Source organism: Balaenoptera borealis (genome assembly GCF_965194805.1).
Source record: "Balaenoptera borealis genome assembly, chromosome: 2".
Lineage (NCBI taxonomy): Eukaryota > Metazoa > Chordata > Mammalia > Artiodactyla > Balaenopteridae > Balaenoptera > Balaenoptera borealis.
This window is the reverse complement of record NC_138867.1, coordinates 104,014,708-104,034,891: the sequence shown is the minus strand read 5'-3', so window position 1 is coordinate 104,034,891 and position 20,184 is coordinate 104,014,708. Positions and strand designations below refer to the sequence as shown.

At 40.2% G+C, this 20,184-nt stretch overlaps 2 protein-coding genes across 2 annotated transcripts in view; one reads left to right on the top strand and one right to left on the bottom strand.

Moving 5' to 3' along the window:
• The window catches only part of CSNK1G3 (casein kinase 1 gamma 3), a 578,377-nt gene that overhangs the window by 257,654 nt on the left and 300,539 nt on the right, over nucleotides 1-20,184 (bottom strand). The window lies entirely within an intron of this gene.
• Nucleotides 1-20,184, top strand: part of LOC309623664 (uncharacterized protein) — a 769,197-nt gene that overhangs the window by 746,225 nt on the left and 2,788 nt on the right. The window lies entirely within an intron of this gene.

Here is a 20,184-nt window from a genome sequence, read left to right as displayed (position 1 = left end):
AAGTAGAGAACTATTCAATACATTAAAATATAGATATTAAATGATAAGGCAAAATTAAAAATCTACAAAAAATAAATGCTGGAGAGTGTGTGGAGAAAAGGAACCCTCTTGCACTGTTGGTGGGAATGTAAATTGATACAGCCACTATGGAGAACAGCATGGAGGTTCCTTAAAAAACTAATAATAGAACTACCATATGACCCAGCAATCCCACTACTGGGCATATACCCTGAGAAAACCATAATTCAAAAAGAGTCATGTAGCACAATGTTCACTGCAGCACTATTTACAATAGCCAGGACACGGAAGCAACCTAAGTGTCCCTCGACAGACGAATGGATAAAGAAGATGTGGCACATATATAAAATGGATTATTACTCAGCCATAAAAAGAAACAAAACTGAGTTATTTGTAATGAGGTGGATGGACCTAGAGTCTGTCATACAGAGTGAAGGAAGTCAGAAAGAGAAAAACTAGTACTATATGCTAACACATATATATGGAATCTAAAAAAAAAAAAAAAAAAGGTTCTGAAGAACCTATGGGTGGGACAGGAATAAAGACGCAGACATAGAGAATGGACTTGAGTACACGGGGAGGGGGGAGGGTAAGCTGGGACGACGTGAGAGAGTGGCATTGACATAAATACACTACCAAATGTAAACTAGATAGCTAGTGGGAAGCAGCTGCATAGCACAGGGAGATCAGCTCGGTGCTTTTTGACCAGCTAGAGGGGTGGGATAGGGAGGGTGGGAGGGAGACGCAAGAGGGAGGGCATATGGGGATATATGTGTACACATAGCTGATTCACTTTGATATACAGCAGAAACTAACCCAACATTGCAAAGCAATTATACTCTAATAAAGATGTTTAAAAAATAAAATAAAATAGATAATCAACAAGGACGTACTGTATAGCACAGGGAATTCTACCCAATTTTCTTTAATATGGAAAAAGAATCTATATGTAATATGGAAAAAGAATCTTAAAACGAATGGATATATGTATATGTATAACTGAATCACTTTGCTGTACACCTGAAACTAACACAACATTGTAAATCAACTATAGTGTAAAACAAAAATTAAATTTAAAAGAATAGTATGTGCTGAGGTAAGTGACCGAATATAGAGGGTAAAGAATGGTGATGCAAGAGAAGTAGTAGGAGAATTCTGAAATGATGAATGACAAGGAATGGAATCTGGTCCACAAATGGAAGAATGGGAGAGGAAGGACATTTCATCCATAATAATAGCCTGGAAAGCAGAGTATATGGGCACAGATGCTGGTAGATGGAGTGACATAGTGGTAGGGGCTCAAAGAAATACTCTGCTTCTGTTTTCTCAGATAAATAGAAAACATAGTTGACAGATGATAGTGATAATAGGGAAGTGAGAGTTGTAACTGTGAGGAAAAAAGGTATAAAACAGCCGTCCATGAAGTGGGAGAATGAAATGCAGTAGGATTGCCAAGTAACACTCAGAACCAACTTGAGATGGTATGAATTTAAAGTGACAATAGGAAGCATAGTAGTTTGCTTGTTTTTTCTCCAAGGCACGTTTAGATGAACAGGTGCCGGCTTGGATTAGTCAGAGTTGGATGTAACGAGGGATGGGGCTTTGCTAGGTGATTATGCAAAGTAAGAAGTTGAAGGGAGTTGAGCATGTATGCAAAGGATGATTCTAATGGTGGACCACACAACCTAATCTAATCGAGGATGCAAATAAGGACATAAGAGGGCAAATGAAGGATTATGAAATGGAAGGAACAGTGGGCAATAGGTCCCGGAGAGAAAATATTTTTTGCACTCATGGTACCAGAAGGAGTGAAGTTGAAAGATAGTAGGCTATAGTTGGAGAGGGAGAGACTTCAAACTGTGAATATGGAAAAGTGGTAGATGTTGATAATGAGACGTTCTTCAGTATCCCCCCTTGAAGTGAATTAGGGTAGTGGTCAAGATAATTGGAAGAAAGGAAGTTAAGGAACTGAAATCCAGTGTATTTGGAAAAGTCATCTACATGTATATAAAAATTGCCAGTAACTGCTACAAAAGGCTTATACTGTGAGGTTAGGCAGACTTGCCATGTGAAAGCTATTAAGGTAGACACATCCGGCACCTTGAAAATGCCATTTCAGTCACCCAAGTTTCAGAATTCCTGTGGCTTGACTGCTACTGAGAAGCAGATATATTTTGCCTCATGTGCTATTCATTTTAGGAGCAAACAAAAATGATGACACATTTCACAGGGGAACAGGACAAGGATCAAGGTTATGGAATTCAACGAATATGAACTGTCAGATGCTAGAGGACTGGCTTAGCAGTAGAGACCTCAGGGTCAAAATACTCAAGTTTCCCTGGAACCAGAGATTCCAATCTCAAAAGCCTCAACTCAGTCCTTCACCCTTTGAAGGCAGATAACTTGGGTAGCACAAAATTGATTGGCTAGGGTCTTTCAGATGACATCTTAAGACCAAAAGCTCCATCTTCTTTCTTAGGACATTAGGTAATTTGTGGCTTTTTTTAAGGAACAAGAAATGACATTACAAAACTTGGCCAAAGAAATGGAGACACTGATTTTCCTCTGGAATATATTCACATATAAGTCACCCTCTAGAGGTAAACAGAGAGAGCAGTAATATGCTATCAAAGCAAAGAAGTTCTATGTCGCTGGGTAACTCAAAAATTCAGTCACCAATATCTATCCATCCATCCATCTATATCTATCAATCAATCAATCAATCAATCAATCAAATGGAGTGAGATATCAATCCTGAACAAGTGAGATGTTTTTTTCTAAGTAAGGACAAACCCATGACTTCAATAAACAGAATCATCTTAGATATCTTCTGAGTTATTATTGGTTATCATTTTATTCTAATAATTTACTAAAGGGAAGGTATTAAACAGAATTGATCATCCTAGTTATTTTTCAACATGGTCTCAAAGTAAAATTATCAAATGAGGCAATTTCATAATCTATAACGAATATAATTAAGAGAATTAGGAGTTCAAACTGCTTGCATAGGCATCATACCTGATTAATATAAAACTGATCACATCCAAATAATCATCACTGCAAACTTTTCAAAGCACTTAAACAAGTTCAATATATGGAAAAATAGAGAACTAAATCACAGGGTTACTATGCAAATTTTGCACTTACAAAAAAATATATTAGCCGTTAGGCAAATTGCAGGTAAAGATATTTGCTGTGTGGAAGCATCAAGAAAATAATACAGATTGCAGATAAAAAAGTGTAGTCAATAGTGGCTTATCTTGCACATGGTTTGTTCATGTTTTGAAATGCACTACTAGACATGAACCCACCCACTATGTGTGCAGACTCTTTCTTGCACGAATTTATTTCATAAAAGTAGAACCAGGTTTCTAAGTAGGAAGTACTTTCAGACCTGTAAAATACTTGACCAGTTACTAAATGTATTTAATGATATCAAGTCTAATTGTCTTCTTCCAAAATTCCTGGTCTAGAAATCTTTATAAAGTACTCATGCAAATTCTTCAATGGAAATATTTTTTCCCCCAACAAAAGAAGATTAAATGGTGTCCCTAGTTCAGTTAAACTAACTGACCAGTTAAAGATACTCTACCTTCCTTCAAGTTGCTGATTTCTCTTTGGCAATGATGACTGAATTCACAGCCTATAGATTAAATGTCAGCTATTTAGAGAATTTAGATCTGTCAAAAGTGGTGATTATCACCATATTATATACCTCTTATGAGACCAATAAATGTAATTTCTTTAAAAAAAAAAAAAAAGGAAGCATTTGGAGATGATTAAAAATGAAAACATATAACCAGACCAAGAATGATGAAGGTATTTCCATCCTTCCAGTCATATACAGCTGTTCAAGGTATTAATCATGACCCCTGCTCTAGTGCTTTCTCTTATTCTCTCAAATGGGCCCTAAATTAGTACTAAGGAAACCTGGCAGGGACTGCAAGACCCTGGCCCTTAAGATAAAATAATATTTGATTCTATCCAGTACAAGTGGTGCTGTGTTTTGTAGTCAATCATCATTCAATTTATTTATTTTTATTTATTTACTTACTAATTTATTTTTCAAATGCTAACTCACCACTCCCAGCACCACACATACTGCATGGAAATTCCCCTTAATATGGCCCTATCCCATCTTATGATTAGAGTCCTGAACTAGGGAAAGATAAGGGACTTAACCAAGGTGTTGATTCAGTATGACAGTCACTGGAGTGTCCTCAGAAGCAACATTCCAAGTAAGGTAGAGAAGGAATTTTATGCCCCTCAATCACATTTTTAGAATCTAAACAGAACTTCTATTCTTCTAGTGCATAGTTGTCATGTGGTGGCAGAGACAGACACAAGGAGAATGAAACATTCTGTATTCACTGGTTATCTTTAATTTGAAGTTAAAATTATTGCTGAAGGCCAACTTATTTTCCTAATATCCGTGAAGATATAGGAAGTGATAGTAAGGCAATATTAATCCAAATTTTATGAATGGGAAACTCAGAATTATAGCACTGTCAGAACTAAGCCTAAGCTTAAACACACTTCAGGCCTTCCAAACTCCTTGCCTGTTCTTTCAACCAAACAGTCAAAATAAGTTACTCTTTAGCTCTAATCAAGTAACCTTATATATTTTCTTAGGAAGTAAAGGGTAGTTATTTGAAGTGACCTTTTAAAAACTCAGTAATAAAACACTCAGATCAATGCCAATTCTATTTCCTAGAATATTCACCCAGCCGGAGGTTGAGTTAATAGCATCCTTCAAGCCTTCTTACTTTGAGATACTTGATCTATCTTACAGCAACTATTATAAAATATCACTGACATTGCCCATCAGTATCTCCCAAGTTGCATATTAACTAAACTTTGGCATTCAAAAGACCACCATTATCACAGTGCGGTTATTTGAATCACAGTGCGGTTATTTGGATCACAATGCGGTTATTTGGATCACAATGCGGTTATTTGAATCACAGTGCGGTTATTAACCATATTTGAAAAATGTAAAAATTGTTTAATAAAACATCAGTTGTAGCTTATTGATTTTCATCTAGAAATTTTATGTGATCAGGCTGTTGGGGGTGTTTTCTCTGACACCAACCAATATTCCAATTCTCTGACACCAATTTTTTATCCAAGAATTCAGTTCAATTCTGATACTACCCCGAGTTAGCACAGACCCTACAGATTAAAGATTAAGTCCCACAAAACTGTACCCACTTCAGATACTAGTCACCAGTCCCAAGTCCCCTTCTGACTAACTGGCTATAAATTGGAGGTTCCCAGGACCCCCTCCTCAGGTTCAGTAATTTACTAGAACAGCTCACAGAGCTCAGGAAGACATATTATTTATGTGTAACAGTTTAATAAAAGGCTACAAATAAACAGCCAGACGAAGAGGTACATAGGGTGAGGTTTGGAAAGGCCCTGAGCATAGGAGCTTCTGTCTCTGTGGAGTTGGGGTGCACCACCCTCCCAGCACATCGATATGTTCGTCAATTTGGAAGTTCATAAAATCTCATTGTTCAAGAGTTCTTACAGACCTTAATTTTCAGGACCCTCTCCCCTTCCTCGAGTTGGGTGAGTGGGGCTGAAAATTCCAACGTTCTAATCACTTGGACTTTCTAATCACAGGACTTCCATCTTGAGAGTATACAGGGGCCCCATCCTAAGTCACCTCATTAACATAAACTCAGATATGATCAAAAGAGGCTCCTTAAAAATAACAAAAGACACTCTTATCACTAAGGAAATTCCATGGGTTTTAGGATCACTGTCCCAGGAACCAAGGACAAAGACCAAATATATCTCTTATTATAACACAGTTATTCATTATAGACAGACAGACAGCTAGCTAGATGTGGATATATCTATATAGATATATCTCCTGACTGTTCTAAGTACTATGTAAGTCTGGGGATACACTGTGGTGGAGAAAAGCAAATACAATTACTGCCCTCAAAGAGCTTAAGTCTAGTGGTAGAGGGAACTGATAGTAGTCAAATAAACACAGGGGGGAAAATGTAAAGCAACAAGCATGAAAAGACTTAGAAGGAAATGATGAACCACACAATAGGTGGATTGGCTCCCCAAGGCTGTGGAAATGGAGAAGTCTTCTGGAGGAAGACAGCTCTGAGTCAGGCTGAGAAGTTAAGGAGATAAAGATGGCATGAAAAGGGCAGAAGCCAGTTTGGAGATGTTGAAGATGAGTCTGAGCTAAGGACAGGGAAGATTTGGTTTTCTGAAAATGACCCCAAGAATATGTTGCTTTAAATACTACATCTTTGTTTAGTATTATTATAGATATTTGTACTGATTACTATAATATGAGATATACTATTTCATATTATAAGTAGTCACTAAATTACTTACAAGGACTCATTCAGACCACAGAACTAATCTAAAATATGCTGATTTCGGCACAAGAGAAAAAGGGACTGGGCTACAAGTTAATGTACGATGCCTTTCTACCAACTGTGCCTCAGTTACCATCATAAAATGAAGGTTTGGGTAAGTATGTTATGTTATTCAGGACTCTTCCAGTTACAAGTCCTAGCAAACAGTCACAAAATGGCTTAAGAAAGAAGAAAAAAATATTGGCTCACTCATTTCTCTGTCTCTCCTTTTGGTTTTTCTCCACATTGGATGCATTTTCAGAAAAGGCCTTTCCACACAGGGTTAAGGATAGCTCATGGCAGCTCAAAACTTTATAGGTAGCGGTCCCCAAGGAAATGGACTTTCCAAAAGCTCCAGCAAAACTCTCAGGAAAGGTTCTAATTGGCCTGTTGGGTCACGTGACCATCCCTGAGCCAATCACTGGGGCCAGGGAATGGAGTACTCTGGTGACCAGCCCAGGTAGTGTGCCTACCCCTGGGGATTGGGATATGAGACCATGCGCTTTTTAGCCTCTCTGTGCAAAGGAGTGATGATTCCTGAAAGGAAAAGATGCTGATGAACAGATAAAATGTTTGAATGACCGCTCTATGAATTTTTTACCATTTTTTAAAAATTCATGTTCTACTACCCTAAATTTACTGACAAAACAGAGGCAATATGCATATTCTGAGACTCTTTACAACGAGGCGTATGCTTTGATTTCCTGAGAAAGCTCTAATGGCCCTTGCCAACAAACTGAATGGCAGTTTCCACTGCCTGTTTGTTCTATCATAAACATAATGCGCTTCTCGTCGCTCCTCAGTTTACACATCTTCATTTTTAATTGGCCACTAATGTTCTCCAAATGTCTTCACCTTCTCTCACAGCACACCAAGAAGGTAGATTTTAGACACACACACTCACAAGGATTTTAAAATCTCAGAATACCTAATCAGTTTACACTGCTAAAAAGATGGGGTTTCCAAATGGTCACAACAAAGATGAAGAGGGGAGAAAAAGACTATGTTCTCTGTCTGTGCTCCAACTTTGATCAAACAGAAACAAGAAGTAAAATTTGCTTTTGGGGTCTGCCTCACTCTTGGTTTCTATCTCTCAGGAATCCCTAGCTTTGCAGATCCCTATTCCAATCCAAAACACAATTTCTAGGCTTCTAGTGAAACCCGAGTTCCCTGAGAAAGAGAATTAAGAACACAAAGAAAGTATTCAGTAATTTATTTTACATTATAAAAGGACCTCATATCAATAACAATGAGGGATAATTAATGAAAACCCTGAAAAATTGTCTTTGTTCTGTGTTGTTCCACTGAATAATTTATCACCACCTCATCAACCAACCCAAACCCAGACACAATATATAAGAAGCAGCATCTCTCTCTAGTTCTAATTTGGCTCTCCCTGCCCCATCCCGACCCGCCCCCCCCCCCCCCCGACAATCTCCCCGTCCCTCGCCCCCTGAATCCTGTGGCTTCATGGACATTTTAGTGCTGATCACTATGGTTTTGAGTAGCTCCCTCTAAAAACCTAAATCCTTCTGTAACTAGTGAAATTTGGTACTTTCCATCAGCTTTAAGTGACTGTGCTTCACATGAAAGAGACCATATGACTTTGTTTCTCAATTAGGACGGATCATCTCAACACGGCCCCAGGGAACCCACAGAGCAACCATTCCTGATCTCTGTACGGCATTAAGTCTCACTCCATGGCTTTGTTATTTTTGGACATTGAAATTACAGAGTTGCATGCCAAGCTCTTTCTAACAGCAGGTTAATTTAGCAATACTGGCTGCTGAGTTCCTACTTCACCCAACTCACCACCTAGTTGCTTAAAGACAGGTCTGGGTCTTTCTCTCCTTCCAGGATGGCCTCCTAAGTGCAGCCTGTTAAAGCGACACGATTCCAATATTAGAGACACAGCTTAAATATTTGAAGCAAACAACAAGGTTATCACCAGCCAACTGCCAAATATGGGTGCTTCTGATGCCTTTTTTTTTTCTTTTAATCACACAGTTTTCAGTTTTTACATGCAGATGAGGGCATTTTAATGTAACCAGAGATGAGGGAGGGGACACAACACATTATGCAAATGTAGTAGCAAATGTAAAATGATAAATTAGCAAGCAACGATTTAATTATTACTGTGACTAATTCCTATAGATGGTGCCACAGCTAATGAACCTGAACTTGTCCTGGTTGACTGCAGTGTTCTGTTGAAACATTTCCATTTGGTTTGTTTGTTGCTTGTACAGCTCAGTGAAATAGATAGCATCTGTTTAATGAGCTCCCACTTCATTACAGAGCTGGACTACTTACTGAGTCATTCTCCTTAAGCATGCAGGCTGTGTACTCTGCTGTTGTTTTAAAGCAAATACTAATTTATGATTACCTGTCACATTAGGCCACTGAAAATTGTATTCACACAGGCTCACATGAGCTGATTATGGACTGTGGTGGCAACCCTTGCTTATAATCCGTGGACATAAATTCAGATCCCCACTACAATATGGGCTCCCGAACAATAGATGCTGTTTGCAAAGAGGGAGAGGGAAGAGAAAAGGGCTGGTGAAATCATCACATGTAAATGCACAGACTCTTTCAAAGCCCGACAAACTCAGCAATGACCTAATTCAATGTGCACTGATTGTCAGAAACACCCGTTACACTGTGTCATGTACAGAGGAAGATGAATGACTCTCTGGCTATTCACTCCCTGCCATGGTCATTATCTAATTGAAGTCTGATGCCCAAGCAAGGCGGATCCTGACACGGTGACTGCAAGCCTCTATTGTATGGAATAAATCCTATAGATGTGTCCTAAAATGGTACTTGCAGAGAAAATTCCAATCAATAACACTTTTCCAAAACGCAGCTTTTCATCTTGAAGCCTAATATTTACCTGCAGGCTTTAGCACAATGCTCTTTCACCAGTTTTTCCCCCCTTCTCTCTCCCCCATTACAAGCATGCCATTTGCACTTTAAAATACAATATTAAGCAAAATGCCTCATTAAATCTGTTTGGTTTTTTTTCCAGTTTATCCCCTATAATTTGCCCCCGTAAATTAAAACTATGGAGAGATGCGATTTTGCCTTTTTATTGGCTGTCTGCTCAGTTTGTTTTTACAGTCCTGACTTCATTCTGCCTGGGGACACCATGGTTTGCTTCAGAGGCCGCTGCCCTTGATGTGGGGAGTGCTATAAACACCACTTCCTCAGAACTGTGTGCACCAATCATAATCTTTGATTACAAATACTGCTCAAGACATCAAACATGAGGAGCAGCACACTGAGAGAGGCGGCCAGGAAGCATCCCTAATTGGCGTTCACATACAGAATGCTTAGATGTAGCGGCCATGGGCTGCACCTATGTAAAATTCTGCAATGGAAATTAGAAAACCTACCCAAGCTAGCCACGTACCGTAAATAAGAATACAAAGATTAATAATTTATACATCTGCCCTACACACCATACTCACTTTCTTTTCTTCTTCTCTCTTTTTTTTTTTTTTTGAAGATCACCTGTTTAGAAACTTCAGTGGTTTTTTTTCCTCATTTTTTTGTGCTTAGCTACCCAGGACTGACAACCAGACTAATGGGATGGAAGAATAGAAAGAATAAAAAATGGGGGTGGGGGGAGGGATAAATTAGGAGGTTGGGATAAACATACACACACTACTCTATATAAAATAGATAACCAACAAGGGCCTACTGTATAGCACAGGGAACTATACTCAATATCTTGTAATAACCTATGATGGAAAAGAATGTAAAAAAAAGAATTTATATATTTTATATATATATATATATATATATATACACACACACACACACACACACACACACACGTATAGCTCAGTCACTTTTCTGTACACCTGAAACTAATATGACATTGTAAATCAACTATATTTCAATGAAAATTTTTTTTAAAAAAGAAAAAAAGGAAAGAATTAAAAATCAAATGCCCAACTGTGACATGGTTAAGAGAGAAATCAGGTGAGAATAAGTGTGGATCATAACGTAGGCTCATTATACATTTTAAGCAAACTCCTAACTAAACATTTTAAACTGTTTTCTACAGCCATTGTGTGTAACATTTCTCTGGATAGGTTGGTAATTTGTGGCTCATCTCTTCATCGCTACAGTCCACAGAGACGTCGCAGACGTGGGTGCTGGCTTGTTCCAACCACCATGCAGCATTATAACTTTGAGCTTTGCCACTTCACGCTTAGAACAAGAAGAGGACAAAATGACTGCTAAGTTTCTCTTAGCTCTACTATGCTGTAATTTCACCTTTTTAGCCATAATTAAAGGAGCCCTAACCAGCATGGTGTCCAAGACCATTCAGTTGCTAATTCTAATTTTGACTACATTTCAGGTTTACTCTAAAAAGATGAAAACAGTTCTTAAAAATCAGCAATTTTCGGGCTTCCCTGGTGGCGCAGTGGTTGAGAATCTGCCTGCCAATGCAGAGGACACGGGTTCGAGCCCTGGTCTGGGAAGACCCCACATGCCTCGGAGCAGCTAGGCCCGTGAGCCACAATTGCTGAGCCTGCGTGTCTGGAGCCTGTGCTCCGCAACAAGAGAGGCCGCGATAGTGAGAGGCCCGCGCACCGCGATGAAGAGTGGCCCCCACTTGTCGCAACTAGAGAAAGCCCTCGCGCAGAAACGAAGACCCAACACAGCCATAAATAAATATTTAAAAAAAAAAAATGCAAAAAAAAAAATCAGCAATTTTCTTCAATGCACAAATGAAGTGATAGGGCATCTCATTTCAAATAATGCCCAATTTACACCATGGCAACTCTGACCCACTGTTTCTTAAAAGAAACCAAGTTTAATTCATCTTCGTGATGCCCAAGTCTGACTCTCACTAATCACAAGTTATAAGTTATTGGGCAAATTTGCATGTAGTTTTTTTTCTTTAATGGAGTCTGAAGAATCTAGAAACCCAGTTGTTCATTATATTGTCTTAATATGAATGTAACACAAAAGATTTTGGGTTATTCAAAAGAATATTTTTTCATAATACCTATGTTTAAACTGCAGAAAAATGGAAACAAATTAGTTAATTACTGTCTCCAGCCCATATGGGTGCTAACAAATTCCTTTTCCTCACCTATAATGAACTCCCAATGCCAGCCAGGATGGGGGAGGTGTGAGTAGTGGTGCTGGCTTTTTCCACACAAGCAAATTGCTTTTCCTGATTTACATGGGAAAAAAAGACTGAGTGCCTATTTATACACTGGATAATCCAATTTGCTTATTTTGCAAAACAGTCCCTTTCCCCTTATTGGCAGCACTAAGCATTGTGCAGCCTCTCAACTAGAGTTTAAAAGGATATGCATTAGATACAAGGCCACACAATGACTGTGCTCAATTCACTACATACACTAGAGTCCATTTAAAAAGAAGGCAGAGAGGCATTTAGAGAAACATTTGGTTTATGCTTTTAAAAGTATATACACTAAATGCCCACAAGGAAGACTAATGGGGAGGAGAAATCTTACTGAGAGGTTAAAAAAAAAAAAAAGTGAAGTTTTATTGTAAGTTTTCAATTGAGTTCTCTTAAGAGACCTGCCAGATAGGATTCTGCACTTTGCCCAGTTCCCAAAAATGCATTCTTTTGAGGCCAGATTAGAGCCAACAGCTGTTAAATATTCTTTCTTGAGATGACACAGATAACATATATATGGATTTGTAGATACAGATGAAGACACAGAAAAAGGTATGTCCATAACCCAGTAACCAACAGGATTTCAAAAGAGCTGAGGAATACCAGTTGGAGAAGAAGAAGGGTGTGAAGGAAACAAAAAACCTGGCTTGTCAGGGCTGGGGGCGGGGGCACTTCTAACTGGACGTTGTTTTTTTCCATAGCTAATCAGAGAGGTCACATGCAAAATCCTTTCCAAGTGTCAAGCCCACAGTTTCACCCTGCAGTAGGCTGGGAAAAGAAAACTCCACCTATTAAAAATGGGATTTTCATGAGAAAGGAAAAGCTGAAATGGTGAAGTTGGGTACACAGAGCTTTCTGCATAGGCAGTGACCCTGCTGTCAGGGAATCAGCTTCAGACCAGCCAAATCAGCCACAAAGACAAGAAGAGAAAATGGAATGCGGGGAGACAAAAGTGACCAGCATCTCGGCTCCCAGAGGGACCCTCCAAATAGCACAGCCATGGCAGCAGCGTAACCTTCCTGGCCTTCACGGGGTCCTGTGAATAAAGAAAGTGACAAGCACAACTAATCTGAGGCGGCAGTTGATGAACATTCGCTCATGTAAAAGCCACGACCAAGTGTTTCCTTTCCCAAGGATCTTAGAAACAAGCTAGGGTCCAATACAGGCTCCTTGTTTATTAGGGAGCCTCTAATCACACAATTTGTGTGTATATTCTCTCTCTCTCTCTCACACACACACACACACACACACACACTATAAAACAGAGCACTACCTAAGCTCTGACATTTTATGTTCCTCCTGTAGGTGTTATTATATAAGACACACGTAAGTAAAGTTAACAATGGCAGATTTGAGAGCGTGCTCAATCTTGTTTTACGATGAGACAATACTTCCTGGGAATAAAGCTTTCAGAACATGACAGTCAGACATGGTAATTAGAAATGAAGGCTAAGGCAAGTGGAGAAATATTTAGCCATGTGTGCAGTGGAAGGTTGGAGAACAGGTCGCAAGTTCTGGAAAAAAGTCCTACTCTCTGGGAACCCTGCACCCCCATCCCGCGCTTTGCTTTGCAAATAATTCTTTGAATAGTCAGCAGCATCTCAGGGTTTTTGCTGACTTCCCGGGCAAAAGGCAAATGTCTGCAGACACAACCCTCTCCCCCTGTCAGGTCCTCAGCTCCTGCTTCGCACCTGCGCGAACGTCCACCGGTTATGTGACTCTCAATGACTGGCCTCCACGTCCTGGTCCAAGCAGAACCGCGCTGGGGTCAGGAGGGGCTGCTTGTACCAGGGACGATGACCCTTTGACCGGTCAACCTTTCTCTCGACTGTTCTCCGACAAGGGTTTGCAGCAGCGGCAACACCAGCAGCAAAAGAGAAAGAGGCTTCAGATGAGAAAAGAAATAACTGGAGTTGTCAGGGAGGGAGGGAGAGAGAGGAAAGGCTGCTTTTATTTGAAGTGTTCAGACGTGCTGAAGTAATGATCCTGGCAACGTGTCAGCGAAAACGCTTTAGTAAGCAAATAATTTAATTCCAGCCTTCTCTGAGGTGGTTGATATTGCTTGACCCCTGACCTCTTGTCTTGCTGTACCTAAACTCAGCCTGGGATTCACACTTCCTCTTCTGGTCCCAGAATCTCTCCAACTTGTACCATTTAATACAGTGTGCTCCAGGTGTGCTATGGTGAATGAATAGTTATATTACTACCTGTCAGACACAATCACACTTTATTCATCATTCTCGGCTGGCTGCGTGAAGCCAAGCTTCCAGCGAGCTCCCTCTCTATTTCCTTGTTCAAACGTCTGCGGTGCTTTTGGCCCATCTGTCAAGGCTGTCATTTAGAGGGAAAACAGTATCAGCGCTTTAAATATACGGAGTTCTCTATTGAAACAGTGCTGTGATTGAACTGTCAGCATCCTCAGTATCACAGACAGTAATTCATGACTGGTCAGGGCTCCACTGAGGTTGCTATTACTACGGTGACCCCGAAGGGTCATGCGGAGGGTTGTTGCTTTACAGTTCGGTCTATAAATAGTGCAATTAACCTTTCAAGAATTACAAAATGCTCTTGAATTCTCTTTACATGTGCTTCATGTTTGCACAGTTTAGAGCAAAGGGAAGAAGAAGAAGGGAAAAAAAAAACTACAGAATTACTGAAATGGGAGCCATGTGAGTAGAAATGTGTGCATGTGTGTGTGTGTGTACATATATATATATTGTTTTGAGAGCAAGCATTTGAAATGCATGAATGTATTTTAAGCCACCGTTTGCTGTTTTGGAGCAGGATAACATATGCTGAGATTTCTGCTGAACTGAAAAGGTTTCTGAGTCTGAAATAAAATCTGATGGATGTGAATGAAAGGACTTCTGTTCATCCTTATGGAAAGGAAGTGAAGGTTTTCAGTTCTCCAAATTGTTACCTTTCCAAAACAGAGTGTTTCTCACTGTTTCCAGCCGCAGCTTCTAGAGCAAAACACCTGCATTCTCCGCTAAACCCAGAGAAAACACTCTCAGGAGCCAAATGCCATCTCTAATCTCATAACACAATCCCTAAAGAAAGAGAATTTGGAATGCTGATTAGGCAGGCTACTGATGACTCCCTCTCATTTGAAAGCCTCAAATCACTGAATGAGGTTTTTCTCCTTTATCCTTCAGGAAATCAAGGCACTTTCTAAAGGAAACGCAGAAGGTCAGCAGCAGAGCCTAAAATACAAGCCCAAACTCCAAATCTCAGCTTTTTACAAATCCTAGACTGTCGGGCCACCCCACCCCTTTCCTCCCTGGAAACCGTAATACTAAGCGATTCCCTTTTCAGTATCTTTCTACAGACAATTACATCCTAAGTGATTCCGAGTAGTCACTTGGACTCATTCCTGAATACAGGGCCGGTTTTTGTTCCTTTAGATTTCTGCATCCCAGGGATGTCTCCTAACACAAGAGTACAGAATCCTGGCGCTGCACGGCTGCCTCTGAGATGAATGTTTGATATGTTTTCTCTTTGGCGGGATCATTTAATGACTGCATTATGCCAGTTATTCCCACAGCTCATACAGCACAAAGAGATTTTTTTTTTTTTACCAAGTTGTTCAATGGACAAAGCCAACGAGCCTTTTTAATTTGTGGTACCAAGCTTACACAGCTAAAAATAACCATTTTGGGTGGTTTCAGTCACCATATTTTTTCTTGCTTCGAAGGTAATTTTACCCAGTTTCTTTCTTTAGGGGAAGGAAAGATGCTATTTGTGTGTGTGTGCAGGTCAGCAGAGGAAAGCCACAGACCTAGCAAATGGTCCTTTATGACACACACTTATGTTGACCATCCTCCAAAAGGAAAATAACACATCATTTTCTTAAACATCCGCATCACCAAAGAAGTAGGATTAAGGCAATATTTCAACTAGCTTAAAGGCTTGCAGGAGGCAGGAAGAAGAGTAAAGAGGTATAAACCTTCCCATTAGAGTTATTTTCTGGGAATGCTTCTCACACCAATCCACAGCTATACAGAAGTAAAAGCCTTTGCTTATTGCAGCCACCGAGCAAGGATAATTAAGAGGTAATCCCTTCCAGTTCGGGTGCACTTTCCTTTTTGGCGACAATCATAAAAGGTACAGAGAGGAGCCTAACAGCCCCACGTTGTCACTGTTATTATCTTTTGTGACTGCTTCCTTCTCTTCCCATCCTCAGTTGGAAAGCAAAAAGCCTTTGCTTATTATAGAGGCAGAATAAGTGCTAGTCTCATCCCATTAACTGTCATATTACCAGGCTCCGTGCCATCCCATTTGAGTTTCACTGAGCATTCAGAACTGCTTAATTATGTACAGTAAAGACAGTCTGCTGAGACTGTCCTTCTTGATTAATATGGGAGGGGGAGGGGAGGTGAAGGGTCACCTCCAAGGCTCACTTGTGCCTTGCGCAAAACTAACTTGGTGTGACAAAGGCTTTTGTGAATTAAAAAAAATAAATAAATTAAAGCCCATTTGGAAAGAAAGACACTGGCATCAAGGGATGAGGCTACTTTTGATTCTGAAGGCTAACAAAAGATATTCCCCCCTCTGTGTTGGCGTTAAACTGTACAGTGCATTCCTTATAAATTATACCACCCCGTGTTAATTACAGTGTGCTGACAGAGCTTGTCATTACCAAGCCTGCTACAGGCTTTGTGCACTTGGATTTTAATAGCTGTTTGTTCTGAGGAATGTGGCAGAGCTGCCTAAGTGGCTGAGCCAGGTCATTGCTAACATCCCTTTCTTCAGCCCCTCACACTGGTTCTATTTTTACAACCCTAATCCCTAATCCCTCCTCTCTCCTCTCTCCTCTCTCTCTCTCTCTCTCCCTCACTCATCCCTTCCCCCCGTAAAACAGATGTATAGGTTACAGTCTAGAAATGCCAATGCATTCATTCAGACACAATAAACTGAGCTTTATATTGTGCTGCACTCATTGTCAGCCCTTCAAAGCCTCTAGCTGAAATACTCTTTTCTCCTTTATCCAACCTCTGTATGAAAACACGACTGCTCTGATCTAATGGGATATTTTGAGGTTCCTCCCCAATTTCTAATTTGGCATTCTCCTCTCAGGCAGGAATCTCCATCTGCTACTTTATTCGTGCCCAGGGCAAGAGCCTGTAAAGGAAGATGCTACAAAGGTGGAAACAAAGTCAGAACCCATCCTTCTCCTCTTCCTCTTCCTCCTCACCCAATAATTTTATATCTCAGATAGTTATTTTCATAATCAACAAATACAAACAAAGAAATCACTCCTTCATCTTAAAACAAAATAGCACCACCACTTGGTGAGCCCCTACTATGTACCAGGGGCAAAGGCTAGACTCTAGAAAAACAAAGATGAATAAAATATAGGCCTGGCCTGCAGGGCCTTAGTAGGGGAGTGGTTATGTAAATAAACAATTACCAGCGGGATGTTTAATAATAGAGGTAAAAAGAAATCTTCTCTCAGCCTCAACTTGTCTGTGGGTACAGATATGATCACATTAACAGTAATAATTCAAATTTCTCTGCTTTGTACACTCACCAATTTCTGGAAGTCCCCAGATAGAGACATGTGCTCATTAACAATTCTGATCCTGCTGGTACTTCGCCTGTTGTGTCGGGCGTCATGGCACAAATGGTCACAGCTTCTGCCCCATTCTGTCTTTTGAGTTGCCCCTCTTAAAGGGCTACCAAGGCAGTGCTGTTTGAGCCACATCTCTTACAGAGTTTCTAGTAAAACAGTCCACTTCCTGGAAGTCAGAAAAAAGTCCATGAAGGGTTGGGCTGAGACAAACCTGAGTGAAAAATGCCATGCTGTCCTCAGATCTGTCCCCACTACTACCACAACTAAGCCTTTCTTACTGGGCCAAGTGCCCCATGCCACACGCCTTCCTCCTGCAGGTTGAATTTTCACACAAAGTTCCTTTGTCTTCCTATTATGAGGCTTCTGCTGGACCCACTCCCACAGGGTATAAGAAATTCCAGACATGTCTGTATCTCCCTCACACTCAAGCACTGACAGAGGTTTGTACAAGATGTCTTGATACACTCAGACTCTCACCACACACATGCACACACGCACACAAACATCCCAACACATACCACGTAAGCAAACTGAATTGTAAAAGAGACTGATATCACTTTCTATAAAAATCAGTTTTATGGTAAATATAATTTACCAGATACAGTAAACCAATTAACTGGTATTGACTTAAGGAGATGAAACCCATCTCCTTTCCACTTACCAAGCCAAAAAGAATAAGTGCAGGTAGACACAATGTAATGAAAACGACTTATAACATGAAATCAACTCAACTTGAAGTTTATTTTCTCAAAATAAAGTGGAATTGCATCATATACTCTACCTTCTGCACAGACTCTGGAACTCAACCCCCATGATTTGAGATCCCTGTATCTTTTCTAATCCTCATCATTACAGGAAAACGTATTTATTAGGAGTACAGAAGACTACTATTAAGATAAAAGGCCAGAAAGCAGAAATCCCTTAAAATCATGTACCCCCTCATCCCAGGAGGGACTTGAAAGCTGTTTTTGCTGCCTGCTGTCTATGCCAAGTGGAATAGTTTGAATACCCAAATATCAGCATGAAAATTTCATATTTTTCCTTTCTTCAGTCAGCTTATTCTATGCACACTTACACTTCAGCATGTACAAGTGTTACTGTAAAAACAAAATTGTACCTACTGTTTTTATGAGCAACTTCAAAGCTTTCCAGGGCTAAGTTTATAATTCATGATTTCTGTTTTACTTGTTGACCTCAGAACATGATCCCAACATAAGTCACGACTCTACCCCGTAAACATTGCCTTTTGTGTGTGTGTCTGTGTGTGCATATATACACTCGTCTATATATTTTAGGACACAAATTTGTGATTGTACATTGTAAAACTTCACTGAGAGACAGAAGACCATATAATACATATTAAAGAATGCTGTGCTTAACCATAAATTACACAGTTTGACCTCTTGGCTTCTTATGGCAAACTGACACACTTGGCTCTCATCAAATCATTTTCTTACAAGACTTATTTTACATCAGCAACACGAATTCCTTCTCAATCCCTTAGTTTCCAATGTTGTTTCTATGGATAACGGTAAATATATACATTTATCATGTGTGTGTGTGTATAGACACATACACGTATCAATATATATACATGAGAAATAAAGAGAGAACTCTCTCCCAGGAGATAAAGAATCTTGTAGTCCCTATTTATACTCATACCTCCCAAAAATCACTAGATTTCAGATTTTGGAACCACTCCCTAATTAATAGGTATTTAAGTGACACTTCCTTCCATTAACTTTCCCTGTATTATTACTGACCTTACCAACCTCAAACAACTAAAGCAAATTAGACTCAAATGCCTTCCCACATTAGAATTTTTTTTAAGATTAAGATTGGTTTTCAAAGATTCATTTTTTAAATTTATCTTTCCTTGAGGTATAGTTGATTTACCATGTTGTGTTAGTTTCAGGTGTTCAGCAAAGTGATTCAGTTATATATTTAATATATAATAAATATCTATTCTTTTTCAGATTCTGTTCCATTACTGGTTATTACAGGATATTGACTATAATTCCCTGTGCTATACAGTAGGTCCTTGTTGTTTGTCTATTTTATATATAGTGTGTATCTGTTAATCCCAAACACCTAATTTATCCCTCATTTTTGAAACACAGATACACACACACATGCAACTCTCTAGCTTAGCCTTTGTTTGTGGTCCCAGCAGCCCCGTGTGTCCTTTGCCATCCTCACAACCCCTAGCACCAATGACAAATACTCTTGGGCCATTTAGGAGCGCTCATTTGTATCCTGTTGGGCACAAGGACCCCTCAGCTAGCACAGCACTTTCTTTCCTTCCTACAGCGCTGCAAAGCTGCTCTGGGAGCCGCAAAGCCCAGATTTCACGTAACTGTCTCCACGTCTTTTCCAGCAAGCTTACCACTCAACCTCCTGTACAGGCTGAGAAATGCCCGGAGGCCCCTCAGCCAGACCCACCTGCAAGGACCCCTCCCTCTTGTACTGAGCTGCTGTTTCTTTCTGTCAGGGATTCTGCAACACACCTCGAGGGGAAGTTCTGACCTCGAGGTGTCAGCATTTATCACCACCCAGGCAGCTGCAAGCTGCCTCAGACAGACAGACAATTACCTTGGCGCTCAGGCCTGGCAGTCACGGGCTCTGTGGGAAGGAAAGCTGAAGCCGGGTTTTTCCTCCTCACGAAGACTCACTGAGGGTGTTCTACTTTTCAGTGAAAACTGGAGACTGGAATGAAGTGACTCGAGGGCATGACCTCAATCACACCACAGTAATGAGGTGTTTTTGGTGTGGTGTCAACTCCACCACAAGACGGAAGCCCACTTTCCAAAGAGGGAAAGTCCCAGGTGCTAGGGGCACTTGCTGAACCACTCCTCTCACCTTTCCCATTTCCAAGGACGAGTCAGCCGGGCCTTTGCTAACTGCCGCTCAGAAATCCCTGATAAGTTTATCTGCCTCCAAATGACCAACTCCATGACTGAAACATGACAGTGATTTCAATCATTGCTTTTGCTCCTCCCCGGAGAAAACTCTGCATTCAAACTAAGTGTTTTTACATAGTC